This window comes from Melospiza melodia, chromosome 28 (genome assembly GCF_035770615.1).
Source record: "Melospiza melodia melodia isolate bMelMel2 chromosome 28, bMelMel2.pri, whole genome shotgun sequence".
NCBI classification, from domain to species: Eukaryota; Metazoa; Chordata; class Aves; order Passeriformes; family Passerellidae; genus Melospiza; species Melospiza melodia.
The window spans coordinates 5,578,175-5,587,661 of NC_086221.1; positions in this window are offsets into that span (position 1 = coordinate 5,578,175).

Genomic DNA, 9,487 nt, shown 5'->3' on the forward strand with positions numbered 1-9,487 from the left:
TGTGTGGGGTCAGCTCCTCACCCTTCCTGTGGGATCTGCTCCCCTTCTGCCTGTAGGATCAGCTGCTCATCCTTCTTGTGGGGTCTGAGGGATCTCTTCCCCTCTTGCCTATGGGATTTTCTCCTCACCCCTGTCTGTATGATCTGCTCCCACCCTGCTTCTGGGATCTGTGGGATCAGCTCCCCAGGTTCCTGTGGGATCTGTGGGATCAGCTCCTCACTGTGGATCCTCTGGGATCTGTGGGATCAGCTCCCCCATGTTCCTGTGGGATCTGTGGGATCAGCTCCCCCACATTCCTCTGGGATCTGTGGGATCAGCTCCCCATGTTCCTGTGGGATCTGTGGGATCAGCTCCCCCATGTTCCTGTGGGATCAGCTCCCCCGTGTTCCTGTGGGATCTGTGGGATCAGCTCCCCCATGTTCCTGTGGGATTTGTGGGATCAGCTCCTCACCCTTCCTGTGGGATCAGTTCCCCCCATTTCTGTGGCATTTGTGGGGTCTGTAGGATCAGCTCCCTCCTCTCTGTAGGATCAGCTCCCCACTGCTCCTGTGGGATTTGTCTGTGGGGTCTGAGGGATATTTTACAGGGATATTTTTTGCAGGGATATTTCACAGTGGGGCTGTCCCTGTGTCCCATTTTGTGCTGCCATTTTAATTTACTTTCACCCAAGCAGCCAAACCCTTTCCTTCATTTTTAAATTTTTTTATTTTCTGCACTTGATGAACCTCCACAAACCTCAATTTCCACACCCTCAGCCGCTTTCCCGCCACATTTGTTGGTGGAAACATTGAAAACTGGACCTGCCATTTTTATTTTTATTTTTTTCCTTAAACCCTCTGTGCTTTTGTCTGTTGCTCAATTTCCCTTCCAGCTTTGCATCTTTCTTGGTTATTTTTATTTTTATTTTTTATTCTTTTGTCCCAGAATTCCCCGTTATTAACCAGGTGACATAAGGCAGCTAATCCATGAATTTGGGATTTCTGGTGGCAGCAGATCCTGAATCCTTTTGGGATTTTGGACATTTCCTAAAGTTCTACACTAAAAATGATGGAATAATCCTACAGAACTCAGTGATTGTCCTGTGGGATTCCCTGGCTTTTGTTGAGGCTGGTAAATTCCTTTTTCTTCTAAAATTAAATTTCTTTAACATTCTTAACTCTCATGGAATTCCTGTTGCAGTTACAATAAAGATGATGTTTCATTGTAAATCTATTTTTATTTTTTTGAAATATTTTTATTTTCCACAACAGCATCAGGCTGCAGGGAAATCTTAAAAAAGAAATTAAAATTCCTTCTCTTTTCCCTCAGCTCTGCTGGATTGCTGGGAGAGCAGAAATTCCTCGACTTTTTGAGGGAATTTTTGGGTAATTCTGAGAAATTCTGGATACATTTAAAAAATAAAAATTTGGGAGTAGCAAACATTTGTGCTACTTCAACTTTTTGGGTAATTCTGGGAAATTTATTTTAAAAATAAATCCATTTGGGGGTAGCAAATATTTGTGCGAATCTCTGATTCCCAGAGTTGTTCCCCAAAATAATTCAAAAATAAAATCAATTTCAAGCTGCTTTTCTGCATTGGATTTTTTAGGATTTTCTTTAAATTCACTGTACAGGGAGAATTTAAGGAGATCTGGTTCTCCACCTGATATTTTCTGAAGTTTATTTTGAATTTCTCAAATTTATTTTGTGATTTTCACCTCAAATTTATTTTGCTTGCTTCATTTATTTTTCCTAACATGGTTAAGAAAAATTAAGGCTGTGAAAATTCCATTTTCTGTTATTTCAGTTCAATTTTTGGGTTATTTTATCCTTTGGCCCTTTCATTTCTGATGAAATTCAGTTCAGAATTTTCATTTGAGGTTCCCTGATGCTTTTTTCTCTCTCACAACCCAAACCCCATAAAAGTCTCAAATTTTCAGGATTTTGCAACTTTTCCAAACCTGTTTTGCTGATTGGTACAAACACTTTGATCTCTGGTAGAAATTTCCCATTTTTACAGCCAGGAGCAAATTATCAAGGTGAATATTTCTATTATTTTGAATATTTTAATTTTAAAATACATAATTTTTTTTATTTTAACATACATAATTTTTTTAGTTTAAAATACATCATTTTGCAGCAGATTTCACCTTTTAAATTACCAATTTAATGGAATTAATTTATATTAAACATTCTGGAAGGAAAATCGGGAAAAATTCCTTTCTTTAGGAGCACCAAGAGATTTTTTCAGAGCAGAAATTTTCATTTACAGGAGGAGGATTTAAAAAGATTTTAAAAGATTCTTTGTAATTTTAAAAAGATTCTCTGTAATTCTGGAGCTTTTGCAGAGAGGTAAAATGGATTGATTCCAAAATTAATTCATTTTCCAGTTTCCAAGGTTCTCCTGGTCTTGCTTTGAAAATTCCAGAAAATTTCAGAATTTCCATCCTGAATCCACAGCAGCACTTCCAGCTTTGGTTTCTGCCTTGAATTTCTCAAAATCAGGCAAAATCTGCAATTTTTTGAAATTTTTCAAAAAATTTCAGCTGAAATTTTGTGCTAAAAATGATTTGGTTCAGTTCCAGGGGGGTCAGGTCAGCAGGAGAATGAAAATTGAATTAAGGGGCTCAGGAAGGGCTTAAAAATGAGGAACTGAGGAGCTGTGAATTAATTTTCAATTTTTCAAGGCAGAGTGCAAAAATCTGCAATTCCTGGGAGGTTTTTCTTTCCTTTTTTTCCCTTTTTAAAAAAATTTTTCCCTCACAAAGGTACAAGAAACCCCTGAGGTGAGGGAGGGAAGGAGTCTGAACCATGCTGGAAGCTTCTGGAACTGTAGAAAAAAATAACAAAAAAAAACCCCACAAAAATGGTTTTTTGCTTTTCTCTCCTTTTGTTTGTGAAGTTTTTATTTTTCCTTTTTTTCCCTTTTTTAAAAAAAATTTTTCCCTCACAAAAGGTACAAGAAACCCCTGAGGTGTGAGGGCGGGAAGGAATCTGAACAATGCTGGAAGCTTCTGGAACTGTAGAAAAAAATAACAAAAAAACCCCACAAAAAACCCACAAAAACGGTGCTTTGCTTTTCTCTCCTTTTGTTTGTGAAGTTTTATTTTTCCATTTTTCCCTTTTTTTTAAAATTTTTCCCTCACAAAGGTGCAAGAAACCCCTGAGGTGAGGGAGGGAAGGAATCTGAACCGTGCTGGAAGCTTCTGGAACTGTAGAAAAAAATAACAAAAAAAAACCCCCACAAAAATGGTTTTTTGCTTTTCTCTCCTTTTGTTTGTGAAGTTTTTATTTTTCCTTTTTTTCCCTTTTTTAAAAAAATTTTTCCCTCACAAAAGGTACAAGAAACCCCTGAGGTGTGAGGGCGGGAAGGAATCTGAACCGTGCTGGAAGCTTCTGGAACTGTAGAAAAAAATAACAAAAAAAACCCCCCACAAAAATGGTTTTTTGCTTTTCTCTCCTTTTGTTTGTGAAGTTTTTATTTTTCTAACAGATCCTAAAATGCTGAAAATGACCCCAGAATTTTGAGATTTGAAGGAGAATTCATTCACCTCTTGGAGAGAGGGGAGGAACTGGAGCAGATTTGGAGGGACACAAAGGTGCTGGGTGGAATTTTGGATGTGTGAGTTTGGGGAGGGTTTTCTGTCACTTTTATCGCCTAAAAATGATAAAATTTTGTGTTTATCTGACCAAAACAAATCTGTGAGCTGCACTTTTAGGAGGCAAATCCCAGAAATTGTCCTGAAGGAATTTTTTGGGCTTTTTTGAGCCTTTCAGAGACCTCCCCAAGCCCAGTTTAGCTCTGAATTAAATCTCACTTTTATCACCTCAAAATGATCAATTTTGTGTTTATCTCACCAAGATAAATCTGTGAGCTGCAGATTTAGGAGGTAAATCCCAGAATTGATAGAACAGAAATGGTCCTGGAGGAATTTTTGGGCTTTTTTGAGCCTTACTGAGCCCAGTTTAGCTCTGAATTAAATCCCTTCCAACTTGAGCAGCTGAGTGACTTTGGGGAGAGGTTTTCTGTCACTTTTATCACCTAAAAATGATAAAATTTTGTGTTTATCTGACCAAAATCAATCTGTGAGCTGCAGTTTTTGAGGTAAATCCCATTGCTGATAGAACAGAAATCGTCTGTGAGGAATTTTTGGGCTCTTTTGGGCCTTTCTGAGCCCAGCTCAGCTCTGAATTCAATCCCACCTTTCCCTCTTGAGTACTGAATGGTTTTTCATGGAACTCTTGAGTTTGGGGAGAGGTTTTCTGTCACTTTTATCACCTAAAAATGATAAAATTTTGTGTTTACCTGACCAAAATCAATCTGTGAGCTGCAGTTTTTGAGGTAAATCCCATTGTTGATAGAACAGAAATGGTCCTGGAGGAATTTTTGGGCTTTTTTGAGCCTTTCTGAGCCCAGCTCAGCTCTGAATTCAATCCCACCCTTCCAACTCGATCAGCTGGATGGTTTTTCATGGAAAACTCTTGCTGTGTGAATTTGGGGAGAGGTTTTCTGTCACATGAAATTTGTGTTTATCTGACCAAAATCAATCTGTGAGCTGCAGTTTTTGAGGTAAATCCCATTGCTGATAGAACAGAAATTGTCCTTGAGGGATTTTTGGGCTTTTTGGAGCCTTTGGGAGCCCAGCCCAGCCCTGAATTCAGTCCCACCTTGCCCCCTCGAGCACTGAATGGTTTTTCATGGAACTCTTGAGTTTGGGGAGAGGTTTTCTGTCACTTTTATTCTGTGTTTCTTTGACCAAAATCAATCTGTGAGCTGCAGTTTTCGGAGGCAAACCCCAGTGTTGGTAGAACAGAACCATGAGGGATTTTGGGGCTTTTTGGAGCCTTTCTGAGCCCAGTTCAGCTCTGAATTCAGTCCCACCTTGCCCCCTCGAGCACTGAATGGTTTTTCTGTCGCTCTTGCCCAGCCCGTGGTGGATTTTGGGGAGCCCAGCCCAGCCCCAGCGCGCTCAGTGTGGCTGCAAACGCTCTGTACAGTGGGGCCGGGGTTTTTTATAAATCTATTTTGGGGTGAGGGGAGGGAGGAGGGAGGGTGCAGATCCTCAAATCAGCTTAAGCCAGACTTAAATGTGTGTAAAAAAAAAACAAAAAAAAAAAGAAAAACCCCCAAATTTTCAATTTTCGGTGTGTGAGTGCGCGAGCGGGAGCGTCTGCCATCCCTTTGTGTTCTCGGCGTTTGTGAGGTTTTATTTTCTTTTTTCTTCTTTTTTTTTTTTTCTTTTTCTTCTTCCCCGCCCTCCCTCCCCTCCTCTCTCCCCTTCCTGCAGAAGCAATTGTTACAAAAAAAAAACAAAAAAAAAGAAAATTGTAAATAAGAGCTACGTAATTTTTTTGTTGTTGTGTCGCAGCAAACCCTGAGTGAAGGTGGAGGAGGAGACTTGGCAGCAATTTCTGGTATGCAAAGGAATATTTTTTTGTCTTGAGTATCTGCAATCCTTGTGGAGCTTTTAGAAAAACAAAATAGTAAAAAAAAAATCTTTGCAGTTCCCCTCCTCGTCCTTTTTGGTTTTTTTTTGTTTTTTTTAAATTTTTATTATTAATTTTTTGTTTCCTTTTGAAAAGGGGCAGCTGCGAACACACCTGGTGAGCTTTTAGAATTAAAAAAAAAATACAAAACGAAAAAATCATCAGGCTCTTTGCAGTCCCCTCCTTATCCTTTTTTTTTTTTTTTTTTAATTATTATTAATTTTTAGTTTAATTTTTAAAAAAGCAGGAAAAAAGGGGCAGCTGCAAACAAATCTGTGGGGTTGGGAACTCTTGACAACACTGAGATCTAGCATGGTACTAGGAGCTAAGTCTGAATGTAACATTAATGCTTTATTTAAAATTAAAACCACAACAAAACCGCCTTTTTTATTTTGTTTTATTTTGATTTTTTTAAAAAAACAAAAAAAAGGGGTTGAAGTGAACATGAGTGTCCACCATGTTCGTGGATTTCTAGCTACAAAAACCATTCATTGGTATAGAATCGTGTGCTGGTCTTTTCGTGCTGATTAATTTGGAATTATCCCCCAGTCTCTGTATGTACCTGCAAAGAAAGAAAAAACAAAAACAAAAAAAATTAATAAAATAACAAAAAATTCCTGCTTTGCTTTGATTGAAAAAGGGTTCCTGGGACTGCATACCTGCTCCTGAGCTCTGTTTTAAGTCTGTGTATCCTTCGCTTGTATTTTGTATTAAAAAAAAAGAACCACGAGATAAAAAAACAAAAAAATAATGAACCCTTTATTGTTCAGCATGTTGGAATTGTGTCCCCCCCCCCTCTTTTATTTTTTTTTCTCCTTTTTGGAATATATTAAGCAAACTCATTCTTCTGTATCTTTTATTTTCTTTTGTAAACTTTTTGGTTTTGTTTAAAAATGGCTTTATAAAAGGGCTTTTATAACCCACGGGCACGGCTGCTGTCGTTTCTGTGCTGCTCCAAGAGGGGAAAATTGTTCATTTTCCACATTTCTGAGGGATCTGGGGGGAAATCCTGGGAATTCTCTGGGGAGGTGAAGGTGCTTTGGGCCAGGTGTGACTTTTGAGAAATAATCCAGAAAATTCTGCTTTCCCCAGGATCTTCTGGAGTTAAAAAATTGAGATTTTAAGGTCCAAAACTGAGATGAGAGGAAGGACAAAGCCTTTGGAATGTAATTTTCCAGGATTTCTGAGAGTTTTGGGGTGAAATCCTTGGAATTCCCTGAGGAGGTGAAGCTGCTTTGGGCCAGGTGTGACCTAAAACGGGAGAATTAAATAATCCAGAATTAAATAATTAAATAACTAATTAAATAAAAGGGGACAATTAAATAATCCCTGCTTTCCCCAGGCTCTTCTGGAGTTAAAAAATTGAGATTTTAAGGTCCAAAACAGATGAGATGAGATGAGGGACGAAGCCTTTGGAATGTCATTTTCCAGGATTTCTGAGAGTTTTGGGGTGAATTCCTGGGAATTCCCTGAGGAGGTGAAGCTGCTTTGGGCCGACTTTGCCATCATTGAGAACTGAAGGGGGAGAATTAAATAATCCAGAATTGATTAATTAAATAAAAGGGGAGAATTAAATAATCCCTGCTTTCCCCAGACTCATTTTGGAGTTAAAATTGAGATTTCAAAGTCCAAAACAGATGAGAGGAAGGACAAAACCTTTGGAATGTCATTTTCCAGAATTTCTGAGAGTTCTGGGATGAATTCCTTGGAATTCCCTGAGGAGCTGAAGCTGCTTTGGGCCAGGTGAGATTTTGGATTTTGGATTTTCCCGATTTTGGCTCTTTTTGATGCCCGCTCTGTGCCAGCAGGGGGCGCTGGAGGGCGAGGTGAGACCTCGGAAATGGGATTTAAAAAATCCCTGGAATGGGATAAAAAAATCTCAGGAATGCGATCTAAAACCCCTGGAATGAGATTAAAACCTCTGGAACGGGATAAAAACATCTAGAATGGGATAAAAAACCTTTGGAAATGGGGTAAAAACCTCACTGGAATGGGATAAATCCTCTGGATGGGATAAAAAAAAATCTCTGAAATGGGATTAAAAAATCTCAGGAATGGGATAAAACCCCCTGGAGTGGGATTAAAATCTCCGGAATGGGATGAAAACTTCTGGAATGGGATAAAAAAATCTCAGGAATGGGACAAAAAAAAAATCTCTGGGATTGGATAAAAACATTTGGAATGGGATAAAACCACCTGGAAAAATAAAAAATCTCAGGAATTGGATCAAAATCTCTGGAATGAGGTGAAAATCTCTGGAATTCCATCCAAAACTGGCGCTGGGCACCTCCTGTGCCACGTGCTGGGGTTAATTCCTGTTCTGTGTTTGTGGAAAAATCGGAATTTTGCCTCTGGGATGAGCACCTGGCAGTGCTGATTGCTCTGGGCTGAGGCGGGAGCTGCTCTGGGATTTTTTTAGCCATTTTTAGCCCATTTTTAGCCCGTTTTTAGCTCATTCTTAGCCCATTTTAGCCCATTTTTAGCCCATTTTTAGCTCATTTTAAGCCCACTTTAGCTCATTTTTAGCCCATTTTTAGCCCATTTAAACTCATTTTTAGCCCATTTTTAGTTCATTTTTAGCCCATCTTTAGCCCATTTAAAGCCCATCTTTAGCTCATTTTAAGCCCATTTTAGCCCATTTTTAGCCCGTCTTTAGCTCATTTTAGCCCATTTTTAGCTCATTTTTAGCCCATTTTAAGCCCATTTTTAGCCCATTTTTGGCCATTTTTAGCTCATTTTTATCTCATTTTTTTCTCTCCTTTTTCCTGCTCGATTTTTGGGGAGATTTTGAGTAGATTTTGGGGTTTTATTATCAACAACTGCCAGTCCTGCCCACAGGGCTCTGGGTTTGCTCGTTACAACCCTCAGATATTTTGATTAATTGGGACCCTCTGCCATGAGGGATTTTACTCCATTTTAAGCCCATTTTTAGCTCATTTTAAGCCCATTTTTAGCCCATTTTACTCCATTTTAGCCCATTTTTAGCTCATTTTTAGTTCATTTTTAGCCCATTTTAGCCCATTTTTGGCCATTTTTAGCCCATTTTTAGTTCATTTTTAGCCCATTTTTGGCCATTTTTAGCCCATTTTTAGCTCATTTTTTTCTCTCCTTCGTCCTGCTCCGTTTTTGGGGAGATTTTGAGTAGATTTTGGGGTTTTATTATCAACAACTGCCAGTCCTGCCCACAGGGCTCTGGTTTTGCTCGTTACAACCCTCAGATATTTTGATTAATTGCAGTGGTTTAGGTTTAAATTTCTCTTTTCCTCCTCTCAACATCAAGCCAGCGCTGAATTTTTTCTTATTTTTTAAAAAATTCTGGTGGATTTTATTTAGGCTAAATGCATTTCTGGAGGTGAGATTATTGTGGTGTTTCTGCTTCACTGAAGGAATCATTTCTCCATAATCCAATTTACCACACTCAGCTGTCATTTCTGAGCCAACAGCGGAATAAAGGAGCCCAGAAAAAAATCAACATTATAATCCTCTGGGGTTTCACAGGGAATCCTCCCTGCTGGACCGCTCTGACCAGAAATGCCTTTTCCTGCACCTGGAATATTTTATTTTAATATTTTATTTTAATATTTTATTTTAATATTTTATTTTAATATTTTATTTTAATATTTGATTTGTGCTTTGCTGCCTTGGCCAGCAGTGGGGGTTTGGGGCTGTGGGAGCAAAATTGGCCCCGAATTGTGCACGGGAATGGTTGGGAAATGAGAGGGTGGGGAGGGGAAAGGGGAAGGGGAAGGGGAAAAAAGGGGAAAAAGGGGAAAGGGAAAGGGGGAGAGGGAAAAAAGGGAAAGGGGGAAAGGGGGAAGGGGAAAAGGAGAAAGGGAAAAAAGGGGAAAGGAAAAGGGGGAAGAAGGGAAAGGGGAAAAAGGGGAAAGGGAAAGGGGGGAAAGTGGAAAGGGAAAGGAAAAGAAGGAAAAGGGGAAAGGGAAAAAAGGGAAAAGGAGAAAGGGAAAAAAGGGAAAGGGGGAAGGGGAAAAATGGGAAAGGGAAAGGGGAAAAGGAGAAGGGG